We start from the raw sequence: 17,075 nt of genomic DNA, 5'->3' as shown, positions 1-17,075 counted from the left end.
GGCTATAAGCAAAAAGACAGATAATAGCAAGTGTTGGCAACAACATGGAGAAACTGAAACCCTCCTATATGAGAGTATAAAATAGAGCAGCCACTCTGGAAAATAATTTGGCAGTTTCTGAAAAAGTTAAACATAAACTTAGCATAAAAGTCAGCAATTCTATGTACTACCCATGGAAACATGTCCACATAAAGATTCATGTGCAAAGATTTGTGTACATGTCCATATAAAGAATCATCTATTATAGCTAAAAGCTGGAAACAATCTAAATATCCACCAGCTATTAAATGGATAAACAAAATGTGACTTATCCATGTGTGGATGTCCAGCATGGGCTACCACAAGATGTGCTTTAGTGGTACGCAGATTACTTTGAGCTAAAGGCAATTTTAGCTTCAGTTTCCAGAGAAACTTCTTCCCGCCCCCTTTAGCTACCTAGAAGTATTTGAATTAGAGGCCTTGCCTATAAAATATATTAGAAGTAACTTCTCCTGACCTATCTGTAGGGCAGGGCAAACTTCTATTTACTGAACTTCGGCTCTTCTAATCCTCCTTCAATAACCATTTAAAGCCACCATAGCACCTTGCCTCATTTCTGGCTCAGTATCTCATATGAGGTACCTAAGTCCTCATCTCTATCTCTGAACCTCTCATGCATGTGGAGTGTCTGAATTCTCACATATTCAGAGTTCTCATATATGTTAAATTTAGTTATTTTCTCTTGCTAATCTGTCTCATATCTATTAGATTATTAGACCATTCAAAAGGACCTCGAGGGTAGAGGAAAGTTTGTTCCTCGCCGCCACATAGAATTATTTAGCCATAAAAAGAAATGAATTCCTGATAGGTGCTGCAACATGAATGTACCATGACATTATGCTAAGTAAAAGAAATCAAACAAACAGTCCACATATTGTATGATCCCATTTATATAAAATATATAGAAAAGAAATCAATAGAGGGAGAAGGTAGTTCAGTGGTTGCCTGGGGTTGGCTAAGAGTTGACTGCAAATGGGCACATAGGAACTTTTTAGTAGTGGAGATATTCTAAAATTTGATTGTGGTAATGGTTGCACAATTCTATAAATTTACTAAAAATCATTGAAGGGAGAAAAAAATGGTGTAGTTAGATGATAGAGGCTCTGTTTATCCCTCTGGCGACCAAATCAGTTATGACAGTAATAAGGAGCAGCAGCAAGGAAAAATCACCTGGGATTTGGATAAGCAAGCTTTACTTGGACTAGGGAGAAGTCCAAGAAAGCACCCTGCAACAGCAGAAGGTAGGACGGGGCGAGGATGGGAGGCTGCCTGGTCCCGAGCAGCTAAGTGAGACAGTGGTTGCCGCAGTGGCAGACGCTTCTTAAAAGGGGCTGCATCCATGAGGGGAGTTTCGCGGTGACTAACCTGCTCACTCTGGTTTCAGCTGCGCGCAGGGGGTCCCAGGGACTTACAGGGAGACGTTGTCGGAGTGAGGGCCTAGGAGAGACTCACCCTGTACAGAAGTGCCGGAGATATCCATTGTTCCTCTGTTGACTCCCCCCCCCCTCCCAGTGCACCGATGCAGCACCGCCATAGCTGACTTCATCAAACTGGATAACAGAGGTCGCTTGGCCCAGAGGATTCCCTGAAACCCTGCCTCCTTCAACACGCGACACATCCTGATATATCCTCAGTGAGTCAGGTGCTCCTTGCTGACCGGTGCCTAAATTCACACTGGTGGCAGCTGGGCCTCGGTTTCTGGTGTGGCCTTTTGAGGCAACAAAAGCACAGCATCTGTGGATTGCTTGCTGAATCTTAACACGTGGCCTTGAAGGGGTAAATTTGGCCTGCAGCTGAACCCGTCTCAGGACTGTGCCACTGGACATCCACTTCATAAATCCACACTATAAGACTGGGAGACTTAGGAGCTTTGCTTAGTACATAGAAACAGACACGGAAAGGCAGCCAAAATGGGAAGCAGAAACCATATGAGAGAACAGAACAGAGATCCAGATATAATGGAGTCAAGTAATCTAACAGATGCCGAGTTCAAAACACTAGTTATAAAGATGCTCAATGACCTTTTGGGAAATGTAGATGAGTTCAGTGAGAACTTCAATAAAGAGGTAAAAAACACAAAAATGGAAATGGAAACAGAAGTGAAGAACACATTACCTGAATAAGAAGTATATTAAATAGAATAAACAAAGGAAAAAACAAAGTGAATAAAGAAAAGGATCAAATGCCCTATCTAGAGGACAGGAAAGCCAAGGACACACAAGCAGAATGGCGAGAGATAAGATGATAAGACTAGGAGTGGCTCTACAGTGTAGTGGTTAGCACGTCTGCTTTACACGCAGAAAGTCCTGGGTTTGCACCCCAGGTGAGCCACAGACCATGTGCCAGGGGATGGGGGGTGCCAGGCCCCAGGCCCCAGGCCCCAGGTGCACATAAGCGTGTGGGAGGAGACTCTCCGCCTTCAGAGATCCAGTCCTTAAGGGGAAATGGCAACATCCATGGTCAGAGGGTGAAAGTGGGGCAGGGGGGTGGGGAATTAAAGAGGGAGGGGAAAAAAAAGGATGGCAAGACTATAAAAATAATTTAAGGAGTATATGGGACACTACTAAGAGTCCAAATATTCATCTTATCGGTGTAAATGAAGAAAATCAAGAAAATCAAGATGTTGAACAACTGTTTAAAGAAATAATGATGGAAAATTTCCCTAACCTGGTGAAAGAAATGGACATAAAACCCCAGGAAGCTCAGAGAATTCCAGAAATCAGGGATCCAAATAGGCCCACACCAGTACACATCATAATCAAAATCCCAAAGGTTAAATACAAAGAAAGAATATTAAAAGCAGCAAGAGAAAAACAGATAATTACTTGAAGGCAACGCTCAAGACTGGAGCTGATTTCTCAAAAGAAACTATGCAGGACAGAAAGGCTTGGTAAAAATATTCAACAAGATGAAGACCCAGGATCTACAACTAAGAATAATTTATCCAGCAAAGCTGTCATTTAGAGTTGAAGGACAGATAAAGAGCTTCCCAGACAAAAATAAGCTAAAGGAATTTATCACCACAGGAAATGTTGAAGGAACTTTTTTCTTTTTTATTTATTTTTATTTATTTTTTTTAGGCGAGGCAACCTTTGCTTGACCTCACAGATTGCAAGGACTTTGTCACCTTACAATCTCTTATTTTTTACTTTTTACGCCTACAGCACCTGGTCTTCCTAAGTGGTCTCCCGTCCGCGAACTAACCAGGCCCTACCCTGCTTAACTTCTGAGATCAGACGGGATCGGGCTTATTCAGGGTGGCATGGCCGTAGACTTGGAGGAACTTCTTTAGGAAGAAAAAAAAAGTATCAAAAACAGGAATAAAGAATGGTAACAACTACACTCCTATCAATAAGTACCTTAAATGGAAAAGAATTAAGTGCTCCAACCAAAAGATCGAGTGTCTGAAAGGATAAGAAAACAAGACCCCTACATATGAAAAGGAAGGGAATGGAAAAAGATATTGCTTTGATGGACCTAGAAGCTATTTAAGTCAGACAGAGAAAGATAAACACTATATGATTTCACTTATATGTGGAATCTAAGGAATAAAAAGAACAAACTAATAATCAAAAACAGACTCACAAATATAGAGGACAATCTGATGATGGACAGAGGGGAGGGGCTTGGGGGGGATGGGGAGAATGCGGTGAAAGGTTAAGAAGTACAAATTAGTAGCTCATAGATGGTCAGGAGGATGGAGAGCACAGCAGAGGAAATGCAGTTAGCATTAATATGTTGGCTAGGTAGAGGGTCAGAGTGGGGGAGTGTGCAATTGGGGGGATCGTTTTATGAACTATATAGATGTTTAACCAATGTACTATTTACTTGAAGCCTATTAAAATAAATAAATTTTAAAAATCATTGACTTTTATTTACAGTAGGCAAACTATGCCGTGTACGTTATATTTCAATAATGTTTAAAAAACTATGTGAGGATGTTAAACAAAAAAGATTTACAACTGAAAGCTTTTCTGAAAAAAAAAAAAAAGTTTATTGAGCTAAAACACTAGCCAGAAAAGGACCAGGTCCTGGGCATGTAGTCTGAACTACCAGCAGCAAGGCTGGATGGAGGAGGCAAGATGTCTGCAGTCCTGGAGTTGATGGGCTTGTTTATGGAAACAGTTTGGGGAAGAAAGATGTAAGTTGTTGTGAAAGAATTTACATTGGCTACAGATAAAAGGGGTGAGAAATAGTGAAGCGGGGCTTGTTCCAGGTTAGATGCAGAGTCTGTAAAGAAAAGAAACGTTACCCTTTGGATTTTGGTGGACAACAGTCTAGAAAGTATAAGCAAGAAGCAGTGGTGACTGAACGTTATCTCTAAATAAGTGTGGAAATTGCCACCTGGAAGTTGATTCAAAGTTTCAACATACATTCAGGAATGTAAGCAGTGTTTTGCTCGTTTTGCCCTACAGTTGTTAACTAATTAATCTCCCTTGTCTCTTCCTTCCACCCAGTGGCATGCTACAATTTAAGACATTTCGGAATTTTCTCCTTGTCAGAGGGTAGAATACAGACATTTTTAGATGTGCAAGATTTCAAAAGCCTACTACACAGCCTTTCTCTGGAAACAACACGAGGCTGTAATTACTAACTGAGGTAGTAGACCAAGAAAAAGGGAAGATGTCAAGTTATTAAGGGAAAATTAAAACATATGTCTATACGAAAAGTAGTATACCATGTGTGTTGCAGTTTTATATCATATAACCAAAAACTGGGCACAGCCCCAGTGTCTATTACCTGGTGAATGCATAAACCGTGGCATACAATAGGATACTACTCAGGAATTAAAACCAACAAATGACTCAAAAGAAACAAATGGCATACTTGTACAACAGAACAGGGGTCCCCAACCCCCGGGCCGTGGACTGGTACTGATCCGTGGCCTGTTAGGAACCAGGCCACACAGCAGGAGATGAGTGGCGGGTGAGTGAGTGAAGCTTCAACTGTATTTGTAGCTGATCCCCAGAGCTGGCATCACCACCTCAGCTCTACCTCAGATCATCAGGTGTTAAGTTCACACAAGAGCACCAGTCCCTAGTGCCAGAAAGGTTGGGGACCACTGCAATAGAATATTACTCAGAAATTAAAAGCAATACATATTAACACAGATGAGGATCTGAGGGTGTGGCAGCTTCTTTACCTTTGCTGGATTTTTAGTGGCACCTTTGTTAAGCGCAACAAAGCTTCGGTTAATATTCTGCGGATTGTGGAACCACATACTGCCTGGGGGGAGCCAAACCTGAAGTCTGAAAAGAATGGATCCACAAACACGGTTATGGCAAAATCAACAAGAATCGAATTACCCTGATGGATAACCACTTAGATTGTTCCATCTCATGGTAAATATGGCATCGTCTGCATGGAAGATCTGACTCATAAGATCCATACTGTTGGAAAACCTTCAACTTCCTGTGGCTTATAAATTATTATCTCTAGGAGGGACCAGATCAACAGAGTTATTAGAAGGATGAACTGAAGTGTCTACCATGATTATTTTTGTAATTTGGTCAGTTAATCAACAGTGACTGCTTTAAAATTGTTTAACAAAAAAAAAGGAAAGGAATGGGAGGGAGGGAAGGAAAGAAAAATTTTATTCTTGTCCTTGGCTTCTTCCTTTGAAGAACATTATGCTTTAGCCAAAAAATCCCTAGCAGGATGCTGAGCACGTTCTCCAGTCTTGCTCTGTCTTGGGCCCATACCCAGGATCTCCAGGATCAGCCAAACTTGAATTCTCTTTTTGGGAGTCCTACATTTCACCTCCAGTCACCAAAGCTCTCACATTCAGTGTTGGCTTTGGTTCCTCTTCCTCTCTTTCCCTTGCATCCAATGGACCATTCTTCAGCATCAACATTTTATGCTTCTGTTTCCATACACCTGCCATTCCCTCATCCTGACCTTTAATCAACAGCAAAAAGTGGCGTCCAGTTAGTTAGGCCTCATAGCTGCTAGTCTCTTTCAGACCTCCCTAGAATAATATTAAAATAATGCTTCATAAACATCTAAATCATTATCCAAATCTAAAATCTGAACTGTACAAAATCCTTGGCTAGGCCTTCAAGGTCTGCTCCTAACCTAACACTGGAGCTGACTTTCATGGACACCTTTCTGTAGCCCAAATGTTACCGGAGAGTGAGGATCCTCTTCCAGTGCGTTGTCCAGGTTCTTAATGTCTTGAACAAAGAATTGAGCAAGACACCAAAATACAGCAGAAAATAGCTTTATTAGAAGGGAAGGTACACTTCCAGATGTGGAAGCGGGCCTAAGCAAGAGAAGCATAGCTCAAAAGGCCTGGTAACAAAGCCTTTGGGGTTTTTATCCCTATTTGCTGGTTACTTGTGGGTGGGTGTTTACTTTTCTTAGAGGGGTGGGCTTCCTTGATTGACAGGACTCAATGATTCATCGTTTGCTTTCTGTGCATGTTCGTTCCCAGAATTCAGTGTTATAATCATATTAATGAACTCCTGGGCACATGCATCATATTGTAATAATGGTATAATGAGACTCAGGTGAGTTGAAGGTCATTGGGTCTTCATTGCACAGGTGCGAGTAACTGGCTTAAATTGTTAAATTGGTACCTAATTCTCAGCTCACTTGTTTCTTTCTATGAGTTACTTTTAGCCTAAAAATGCCTCTAGCTTGCTTAATTGTGGGCAGATTAGGGCGGACCCCTTCTAAGATAGGATGACCTTAGTGTCTTTGCAGGCAGACCTGAAACCCCCTTTCCTGCCTAACTCTTTTCTAAGAGCCATGAACCCCCTTATTATTAGTATGGATGTTGAGGGACATGAGGTCTCTTCTGTATCTGCTTCCTGCTGAGAAGGGTCATTGTCCCTGCCTGCTGGGGTTTCATGGAGCTCTTTCCCTTTCTGCCTTAGGGCGTAGTCTTGAGTTTTCTGCCGAAGTGCCGCCTCAGTCTCTAGACAAGGAAGATACAAACTTATTGAAATAATTATATCTATTAATTTCTATTATTGATTTGCCTATTAAACGAGTAAAGGGAAACAGGCTTGGTTAATATATTTCTTAAAGAGTAAAAAAAACGACCTTTGGCCTAAAGTTCCCTCCTCTCTTGGATTCTAAGGGCCCCGTCTGGCCTAACACCATTTCTTCTAACAATGGGCCAATGACCCTTATCAATAGCCAGAGGATCTGAGTCACCAGTTTCAGGAGAATTATTGGGATTTGAGGGAGAGGAGGGAAGAAAACTTAACTAGATTTACTAAAAAGATTAAGAACTCTGCAAGAGATGTCCCGTATAATTTCCTGTTAAAAGATTAAGAATTTTTACTAGTGATGTCCCGTATCACAAACACTCCCATACATGGCGTCCTCAAATACACAATACCCATTTTCCTGCCTTTGCTGTTTCCTCGTCTAAAGAAACCTTCCTCCAACTCTCCACCTATAGAAATCCTGCATAGCTTACCAGGTCCAGCCAGCTCAAGTCTTACCTCTTTTCCCATTCCACATGAATGTTCCTCCTAACTCAAAACCCCATTAAATTCTGTTCAGTAACCCATCTTTTTGCATAAACCTTTGCTGAGGCGCTCTTTTGCTCTCTCTCTCTCTCACACACACACACACACACACACACGGTTCCTTTAACTATATTATAAGATTGTTTGGAACACGTGTCATCCAGAATATTATTCTGCCTTGACTATCCACTTTCTTTGGTAAACAGAAAAGCAAAATTCCCTTACGCAAATTTGGAGGCTGAGAGTTGGAGAATACTAAACCCAAGCAAACACCAAACTGACTCGTCTCTTTTCCCCCTTCCAGGTGGCAGAAGGGAATAAAGGTGGTCCAAGGATAGGTGATACACCAGTTGAGTCCTTTTTTTTTTTTTCCCATCTTAGGAATCTGCCTTTGGGTGGCCAAACTAGGACCTTACCCTACTTTCATTTTCTGAGGTTCTCAGCATATTGAAAACTAAAAGCTAAAAGTGGGTTTAAAAAATTGTGGTGTTTCAAATCTTTTTTCCATTGCACCATACTTTTCTCTCAATCCTGTCGTGTGTGTCATCGTCGGGAAACATCACAAATTGTAAGTTGAAAAAACCTTGGATTATAGTATTCAGAAGGCTGCAGGCTGTTAGGACCAGAGCGATGACTCTGCAGGAACGGTCACACGTGGTTACAAAGCGCTGTGCTGGGGACGCCAGGCGGAGGGAGCCGGTGCCGCTTCCCCCTAGCCCCGTCGGGGCCTCGCACTCGCTACAAGGGAATTGGTCCTTCCCGATGGCCTGCCGGACGGCTCACCCCTTCTGCTGCCTGCCATTTGTCCCCTTAGCGAAGGGAAAGGGATGTCAGTCCTGGGGCCTGGATCCAGGAACCGAGGAGTTAGAAGAACCACAAGAGTTAAGATGAAACGGCGGGCAGCCTGCCTACTAAGGCAGGAGGGCAACAGGCGCAAGAACGCGAGCTCGCTCGGCCCCGCCCCAGGGCGCGCGCCCGCTCCGCTGTGGTCCGCCCCCTCCCCTCCAGCCCAACCAACAGCCACTTCCTGCCTTACTCCCAGCCAATTCTCACACTCCACGAAGAATAGCCCTAGGGGGCGTATGGGAAGGTGATTAGAGCGATGGCCGCAGCAACCAACCGCATTACGGAGCTGGCGTAGGGGGGCGGGACTTGGCACTAGCCGTAGCTACTCAGGAGCGAGGGGCGGACGCAGGGCTGGGCTTCGTGCGGCGGTGCTCGCTCGCGCGGTGGCAGCGGCAGCCTAGGCCTCTTGGTCCCGCGGCACGTGACGGTCGGGTCGCCTCTGCCGCTGTCCCTACTGCAGCGCGAGGCGAGGTGTGCGGGCGGGAGGAGGCACGGGTGCCGCCGGCGGTCCCCGGGAGGCTCGAGGTGAGACAGAAGGCCTGCGGATGTATTCAGGCCTGTGAGGACCCCGGGGCCCTGGGTTCGCGGCGCCACGACCCAGGGGCCGGGCGTGGCCGGAGCCGAGGGGTCGGGCTGGGTTTTCGAGGGCTCGGGCCCTGCCGACTTGCGGTCGTGACGAGCAAGGCCCGAACCTGGGCGAGCTCGGTTGGGAAGCCGGGCCTCCGCCGCGCCGCTGGGGTCGGGAGGCGTGGCAGGTGCCCTAGAGCGTCCCTTAATCTCAGGCAAAGCCAACTTCCTATGGTTGTGCTGCTAAGGCTCTCTTTAGGCCTTTTGCTGGCTGTCTGGGAAGCCGCGAGGTGGGCCGGAGTAAAGGCCTGCAGTGGGATCGGGCCTGATCACTACCCCTAGTAGTGGGGAAAGGTGGTATTGGACCGAGAGAGAACATTTAGAATTAGTGTTACAGCTTCAATATTTTAAAATGAAACCTAAAAGCGAAGACTGGATCTTAGCACCCTGAAGAGAATAGAGAATGTGCTAGAACACGCAGTAGTTGAAAAACTTCAGTCTTAACATTTTCACCTATTGGGAGGTGGGGAGTAGTCCAGTCGCAAAGTCACCGAACGTTAAAAGCAGGAAAACACCTAAAAGCTCATAGGGCAGGTCATTTTTGGTGGAAGAACAGGCCCAGAGATATGAAACGACTGGCCCAAGGTCATTCGATTAACTTTATGATCACGTTGGGATTATAGTTGAGGTCTAGGCAGTTTTGGTATTAAGGGTAAGATCCTGGTTCAAGTCCTTCATCAGCCGTTTGTTGCTGTGAACTTGGGCACTTTACTTACCTTTTTATCCCAGTTTTCCCCAGATGATGGGTATAATAATACCCGATGGAGTTGTTAGAATTAGATTAAGGTGTATATAAAATAAGAAAAGTCAGGTACATATTAATTGCACAATATATAACGATAGCAATAAATTATAGTATGTTGCTGTTGCACTATACTGACTTACATCCTAGAGTTGGTTAAGTCTTCTTTCCCAGGACCCGTGGTCACATATGGTGATGAGAAGAAGAAAAACTGATCTAGTGGATTAACTGCTGGGCATGACACAAGTGAATGCTGGTTGAGGGATGTTAAACTGAGCTGAATGTTAAAAGCTTGGGAGGACAAAGGTGAACCACAGTTAAGTCTCTTTATGTCTCTAAGAAAAGGAACATTTTGCTTGATTTTTTAATAAGCAGATAGTTTTTTTTTAAAGGAAGAATTGTGTTGATCTTTAAAACCATTCTGTATCTTAGTCTTTTCCTAACTGTGAGAGTCATGAATAGAATAAATGCCATGGTTGTACATTTGCTGTAATTATACTTAGAGCAGAGGTAAAGAACTGTGTGGGAGTTCTTTGCACCAGCCAGGGTGCACAAGCAAACCAGCCCGGTAACTGGATCTTGAGGCTAGGGTGAACTGTAATGGGGTGAGTGTGTCATACAACAAATTTTCTGACCTATTTGAAATGAGTGTCAGCATTCCTCTACACTGTACTATCTTAACCTGACAGTTTGAACTAGCACATTATCTTCCAAGGACCATAAGGGGTAAACGTTACTGCAGTTTTGGCAATCAGGCTATTGCATTCTTTTAGTTACAGCGTTCACTGTTCCCTGCAAATAGCTTAAAGAGATGAAGTGACAGTTGGTAAGCTTCAATGCAGGCTCAAGACTTGAATTCCAGGCCCAGCGGGGGTAACTAGCTTATGCAACACCTTGGTTTCCACAAATTTCAGATGGAAATGAGAAATCTTCTGTATACCTTACCATTAGGGGGCTGTTGGGAGAGGGACAGATAGAATGGTAAATGTGAAACTACTTTGAATAGTGGAATGAACTGTGCAAAGGAACTGGCAGCTCACAACTCCTAGGAAATAATAAAAGTGCCTGATTGTAGTTGTGACCTCTGTAGCTTACTGTAGAACTTTGTGCTGGTTGGCCACATTAACAAACATATGTACTTCTAAATTATTTGGAGAATTTTGGTTTTTAAAGAATGTAGACGATCTTCAGCAATACATTTTGAGTATTTATATCTTAACCCTATGTAGTTAATAGCAAAAAAATGTGTTACGGAAAAATCGATTCTAGTGTTCTTGTCAATGAAAAACAAAATGCAAAACTAAAGACAGTATGGGTCTATTTTTAAATGGCTAAATATTTACAATAAAGAGCACTTAGAATTTTATGTACTTTTCTCCCTTTTAAGTGCTTTTGTTTTTTGACTAGATGCACATGTAGTAATATCAGAAGGTACAAAAAGTAGTAGTAAAAGTAAAATAATTTATCTGTGACTGGAATCAGATTTCTTATACTGCTACCTTTCCAATCTAAGCCTTACAATTTCTTAATTGCTTTAAAGTTCAAGCATTTTGGAACCATTACAACTTAAATGGCGTCACTGGGCAACACCTAGTAATAGTAGAGTTCAGTGCAGACGTTGAGCACATACTGTAAACTGGGCTCTGTCATAAGCACTTTACATGCATTTTGTTTATACAACCACCCTAAGAAATATAGGGTTTTGTCTCACTTTAGAAATGAAGACACTGAGGCCCAAAAGTGAGTAATTCACCCAATATGCCAAGCTAGTAAGTAGTCGATAAGGGATTGTGACTTTTGAATTCTCTCTCACTCATAAACACTACTATATGTCTAACTGACCTTGGACAGTTTGTGTAACTTATCTTAACCTTAAAGTCCTCTGTCAAATGGGGATAATAAAACTTCCTGGGGTTTTCAGGAGGATTAACTTAGACAACTTAAGATATCTCAACCCAGAAAGACTTAAAATTTAAAAAGGTGAATGGATAGCCTTATAGGAAAAGACGTCCTCACCTTTTATTACACACTTACTTTTTAAAAATCACTTATTTTTTTTAAACAACCAAGAACCTTAGGTCATTTCTTCTGTTCCTCTTTCTAATTTCTCATAGATTAATCTGTGAGAAAGGAATAAGAGTTGGAATATACTACTTTACAAAGTCCCACAAAGAAAAGCCTGGAATCAAATGGTTTCACTGGTGAGTTCTACCATATGCTTAGGGAAGAATTAACACCACTTCTTCATAGATTTTTCCCAAAAAAATGGAAAAACACTTCCTGCTCATTCTGTGAAGCCACTGTTACCATGGTACAGAATCAAAGACTTCACAAGATGAGAAAACCGCATACCAGTATCTCTTACGAAAATAGATGCAAAAATACTCAATGTTAGCAAACAGAGTCCAGCGACATATAAAAAGAATTATTCACCACAGCCACCTGGGATTTTCCTCATGAATGCAAAGTTGGTTCAACATACAGTAATAACTGATACACCACATTAGTAAAGGAAAGAAACCACATGATCATCTCAGTAGATGCTGAAAAAGCATTTGACAAAATGCAACACCTTTTCATGATGGAAGCATTCAACAAACCAGGAATAGAAAGGAATTTCCTCAACTTGGTTAAGAGACAATGAAGTAATCCCTTCCTTGGGATTTCTGTTCCTTTTCCTAATTTTTGTGGATTAAAATAATTGGGAGTTGAAATTTCCTAATTTTAAGAAACAAAGTCCCACAAAGAAAAGCCCAGAACCAAATGGCTTCACTAATGAGTTCTACCAAATTCTTAGGAAAGAATTAACACCAATCCTTCACCAACTTCCAACAACTAGAAGAAGGGAGAACGCTTTCCAGCTCATTCGGACTGATATTACCCTGATGCTAAAGCCAGACAAAGACTGCAAGAAAGGAAAACTGTAGACATATCTCTTCTGAGAATAGATGAAATTGTAGACTTAACTTGAAAAAATATAAACATCTAAATTTAATAAACTTAAAAATAATTTGAGCCCCCATTTGTTTTAAGGTCTTTAATAGAATATAATTCTTTAATAGGTCCCTTCAATAAGGGACCCATATTGAAGATAAAGTTTCTGCCTTTGAAAAGTGACAAATTTAATATTTTAGTGTTTGCCTATTCCTAAAGTGATCTAAATAGTTGTCTGAATTTGCTAAAATTTGATGAAGACCGTGTCTGCTTCTGTTAAATAGAATACTGTCTTCAATTGAATTCTCATGTACATTATTAAATGTGTATAGTAAAATCATCTAGACTATTTTTTAGAATATGTGCTGAGAACAGAATTATCATTACTAAAAAATAAATTTAGGAGAGTTTATAAAGAAAAGTAATTGATGACAGAGCCAGGAAAAGAATTACTGATAAACATGGACATTTCCATATTCAAACATTGAGGTTGTATATACACTATTGCAAGGAAGAATTAAAGAAGAAATCATATAATGTAATTGGAGGAAAGCAAGTTTTTCTTTGTAAAGTAATTCAGCTTTCTTAAAATAAACTGGAGGTGTAGGCAGGCCTATTAGACCTTTTGGTCCAGCACGAGAATTGAGAATATATTCACTGTGTTTGTACTTCTGTGTATCAGAGCAAGCCGTTGGGTGTCTCTGTGAAGCCCTGGGCCCTGACATACCTTGTACAATCCTTACATTTTCACAGCAAGGCTTCGAGTCAATAATGCTCGTTGCTCACATCTGTAGTGTAGGGACAGAAGACTCCTGAAAGTTCAGTAAGCTGACCAAGGTCAAAGAGAGCAGGGGAGTATGGAACCTAGGTTTCTCTGATGGGACAGGTTATACCACACATTGTAGTGCCTTGTGTATGTGTGATTAAATTTCTGAATCATCAGTTTTAAAATAGGAAACTTCCAATTCTCGAATTCAGGGTAAATTTGCTCATAAGAGTTAAGAGTGGATTGAAATTAAAAGTGATTAGCTTAGATGCTCTTGAATCCTCCTGACACTTAGATTTTGGGAGCTGAGCTTTTTGTTCTGTCCTTGGGAAATTGTGAAGCAAGCCAGAAATTATTTATATTTTAAATGCATATTATAAATGTGCATGCGTTTCGCTCTTGTTTTCTTGGCTTTTTGTACATTTGTCCATGTGGTCTCAGAGGGTAGAGATTCTCTGCTGTGGATGTAGGTAGATAATTATATTCGATTACTAAAAACAAAGCCTTTATTAATAAGAAGGGAGAGAGAAAGACTTTATCTCATCAAGTTTAAATTTCTAATCAAGCTCAAATTTCTGAGTCTTTGTAGTTTTTTTGCTTTAGTGGACTAGGTCAATATAAAGCTGGTTTCTAGACAACTTGGATCAGGTTTAAAGACCCATCTTTAATGATCCAATAATACATTTTTTTTTAAAGCTGATAATTTTGAAATAATTACCAACCCACAAGAAATTGCAAAAAGAGTATAGAGAGGTCCTTTGTGACCATCATCCAGCTTCCCCCAATGGTAGCATCTTACGTAACTGTAGTATAACATCAAAAGCAGGAAATTGACATTGGTACAATCTACAGACCTTAACTCAGGTTTCACCAGGTTTTACGTGCCCTTGTGTGTACACAGTTCTGTGCTGTTTTATCTTTGTCAGTAATTCATTTTGTGAAATTTTTACTTTTTTGGCATTTGTTTTGTAGAAGGAAAATACTACTAGCATGATTTTTAAGTACTAACAAACCTATGTGCATTTTTTGCAAATTAGAGAGAAGAGGTTATGATATGAGTTTATTTTGATATTAACAAAAAACAAGAAACTTGATTTGTAGAACTAATAATACAGTGTATTCACAAAGTCTGAAAACATGAGCAAATACACAAAATGTCATTAAGGTCACCTTTAATCTATAAAATGCTGTTTCCAGACTTTATGTATATATCCTATGAGCTCCTGAAGGTAAGAGACCAATTAAAAAAAATGCTTGATATCTACTTGGCACTCATGGAATTGAACTCCGTCAGCAAACATTCATTTAGTGTCTGATGTGTGTCAAGCTTTCTGATAGGCATCACATGCATTTTCTCCTTTTACTCCTTTGTAACACAGAATCCCCACAGTTCAAGCTGTGACTGCCAGAAAACAGTCTTGAACTCTGCCATCCAACTTTTATCAAAAGCCCAGTCAAGGGATTTATGGGTGAGTATTTGAAGGTTATGCAGTCTGTTCATTTCTCTAGAACAAGTTCCAGATGAACAGAAATCGGAACTTGGACCATTTAGCGTTGGCCCCATGGTACCAGTTTTATTGACTTAGCCTTTGCTTACATAAGAGACATAAGAGAAAGCCACACAGAACTCACATTTGCATATAACTTAAGGGTATTTTTGAAAAAATTTGTTCACTTCAGTAAACGCAAAGGTGTTAAAAGATTTTCATGTTTGTGTTGTCTTTTTAATACATTAAAACTTTTTTTATTTTAGACCTTTGTGAAAATAATACACAGAATTCCCATATACTCCACATCCAGTTTCAATTAACATCTCGTTATGATTCATTTCTTATAATTTATGAATGAATATTGAAACATTATTAACTAATCTTTATGTTTTATTTAAATATCATTAGTTTTTTAAGTTTGTTGGGGTAATATTAGTTAATTTTTAGGTGTGCAAGATGATATTTTGACATCTATGTAACTGTTGGCATTTGTAGTTTTGATTTTTAATTGCCGGCTCTCCCGCAGGTCCATGCCTGTAGTACAGTAACTTGTAATTTGGCCAAGACAGGAATTTAAATGGCCCACTGTGAGAGAGTTGTAGAGCACTGAGTTGCCTGGTTATGAGTTACACATTCACCCAGCATTTGCATCCTAGCTCAAAGGGGCTCTGCAATGTAGGGTTTCAGGCAACAATCTTGCAATGATAAAAATTATGAGAAAGAGAAAATGCCTCCTAGAAGGAAACCAGAGAATGAAGTGCTTCAAGAAACCTTGCCCTAGAAGAGCTAATATATCTTCGTGAGCATGGGCTAAGAAGTAGAAGATAGAAGAAAACTTTAGGAAATGTGATAAATGCTTCTTACTATAGGAAAATGCTACTTCGTTTAAAGGTATTTTTTTATTCACCTTTATTCCTAAGCATTCCTACTCTAGGGACCACCTGCTCTGTGGCTTGGGGAAGTTGGGGGTTGTTTTTTAAAAGCATTATTATGAACTACTTGTTACATATTTCTTGTTGATAATCTTAGAAACAATGGGTGACAATAGAGAAGTATGCTCTGCTTGATATTCTGCAAATATAAAGACAAAAGAAGGCTTGAAAAGTGACAAAAATTTTATGAAAGCCTCTTAAACATTAAAATATGTGGAGAATTATTTTGTATCTTTAAGACAAAAGCAGGATAGAATTACCAGGTAGGGTGCATTGTACTGGGAGATGGGAACCTTGACCTCTCATCCTAATTCTGCCAGTAACTCATTTTTTGGCAAGTTAATTTCTGGACCTCAGTTTCTTCTCAAAAATGGAACGTCGACTAGATTCCAATAGTATATTTCAGCCACAGGATTTTTTTGGAGAGGTGGAGAGATCAACCATTTGAGGCATGATAAAGGAACACCTTTTTTTAATAAATGAATTTTTAAAACAGTTTTAAATATATAGAAAAATTATGAAGCTAGTACAGAGGGATCCTGTATGACCCACACCCCATTTCTCCTATTATTAGCAACTTACATTGGTATAGTACATTTATTAGTTAATGAACCAATATCGATGCATAATTATTAACTAAAGTCCATATTTAATGTAGATTCTTTTTTTTTGTTTTACCCAGTTATTTTTCTGTACCAGGTTCCACATTACAAATAGTCATCATGTCTTCTTAGACTCCTCTTGGCTGCGACAGGTTTTTAAGCTTTCCTTGTTTTTGATGACCTGGACATTTTTGAGGACTACTGGTCAGGTTATTTTGTAGAATGTCCCTCTACTAGACATTCTACAGAGAGGTTGAAGTACTGTTTTCATCACACTGTCAAGGGCACGTACTATCAACATGACCTGTCGCTATTGATGTTGACCTCGCTCACATGGCTTGAAGTTTATTTCGCGGTTTCCCTGCTGTAACGTCTCTGTTTTCCCCCTTCCCATACTTCCCGGCTGCTTTGGAAAGAAGTCTGTCCGTGTAGCCCATACTTAAGAGTGGGAGTTATGCCCCACCATCTTGGGGATGGAGTGTCTGCATCACTTACTTGGAATATTTCTGCATGGGAAATTTGTCTCCTCTCTCATTTGTTTATTTACTCAATCATGTTTGTATCGCTATAGATTCATGGGCATTTATTTTATATTGTGGGGCATAATCTGATACCA

The 17,075-nt window shown here is 40.6% G+C and overlaps 1 protein-coding gene and 1 pseudogene across 4 annotated transcripts in view; one reads left to right on the top strand and one right to left on the bottom strand.

Moving 5' to 3' along the window:
• Positions 1-3,194: 3,194 nt before the first annotated feature.
• Positions 3,195-3,313, bottom strand: LOC120616721 (uncharacterized; annotated as a pseudogene).
• Positions 3,314-8,757: 5,444 nt separating this feature from the next.
• The window catches only part of CANX (calnexin), a 28,777-nt gene continuing 20,459 nt past the window's right edge, over positions 8,758-17,075 (top strand). Inside the window, exons 1-2 of one of the 4 annotated variants that reach the window (XM_039880253.1) lie at positions 8,758-8,891; positions 14,815-14,904. The gene's annotated coding sequence lies outside the window, so the exon portion shown is untranslated. Of the gene's footprint in view, positions 8,892-10,022; positions 10,053-14,814; positions 14,905-17,075 lie in introns of those variants that run through there. The other 3 variants (XM_039880252.1, XM_039880255.1, XM_039880251.1) reach the window with 3 other exon arrangements.

This window comes from Pteropus medius, unplaced genomic scaffold (genome assembly GCF_902729225.1).
Source record: "Pteropus medius unplaced genomic scaffold, Ma_sr-lr_union100, whole genome shotgun sequence".
In the NCBI taxonomy this organism is placed as follows: domain Eukaryota; kingdom Metazoa; phylum Chordata; class Mammalia; order Chiroptera; family Pteropodidae; genus Pteropus; species Pteropus medius.
The sequence above is the reverse complement of the archived record's forward strand: the minus strand, read 5'-3'. Positions and strand labels throughout refer to the sequence as shown.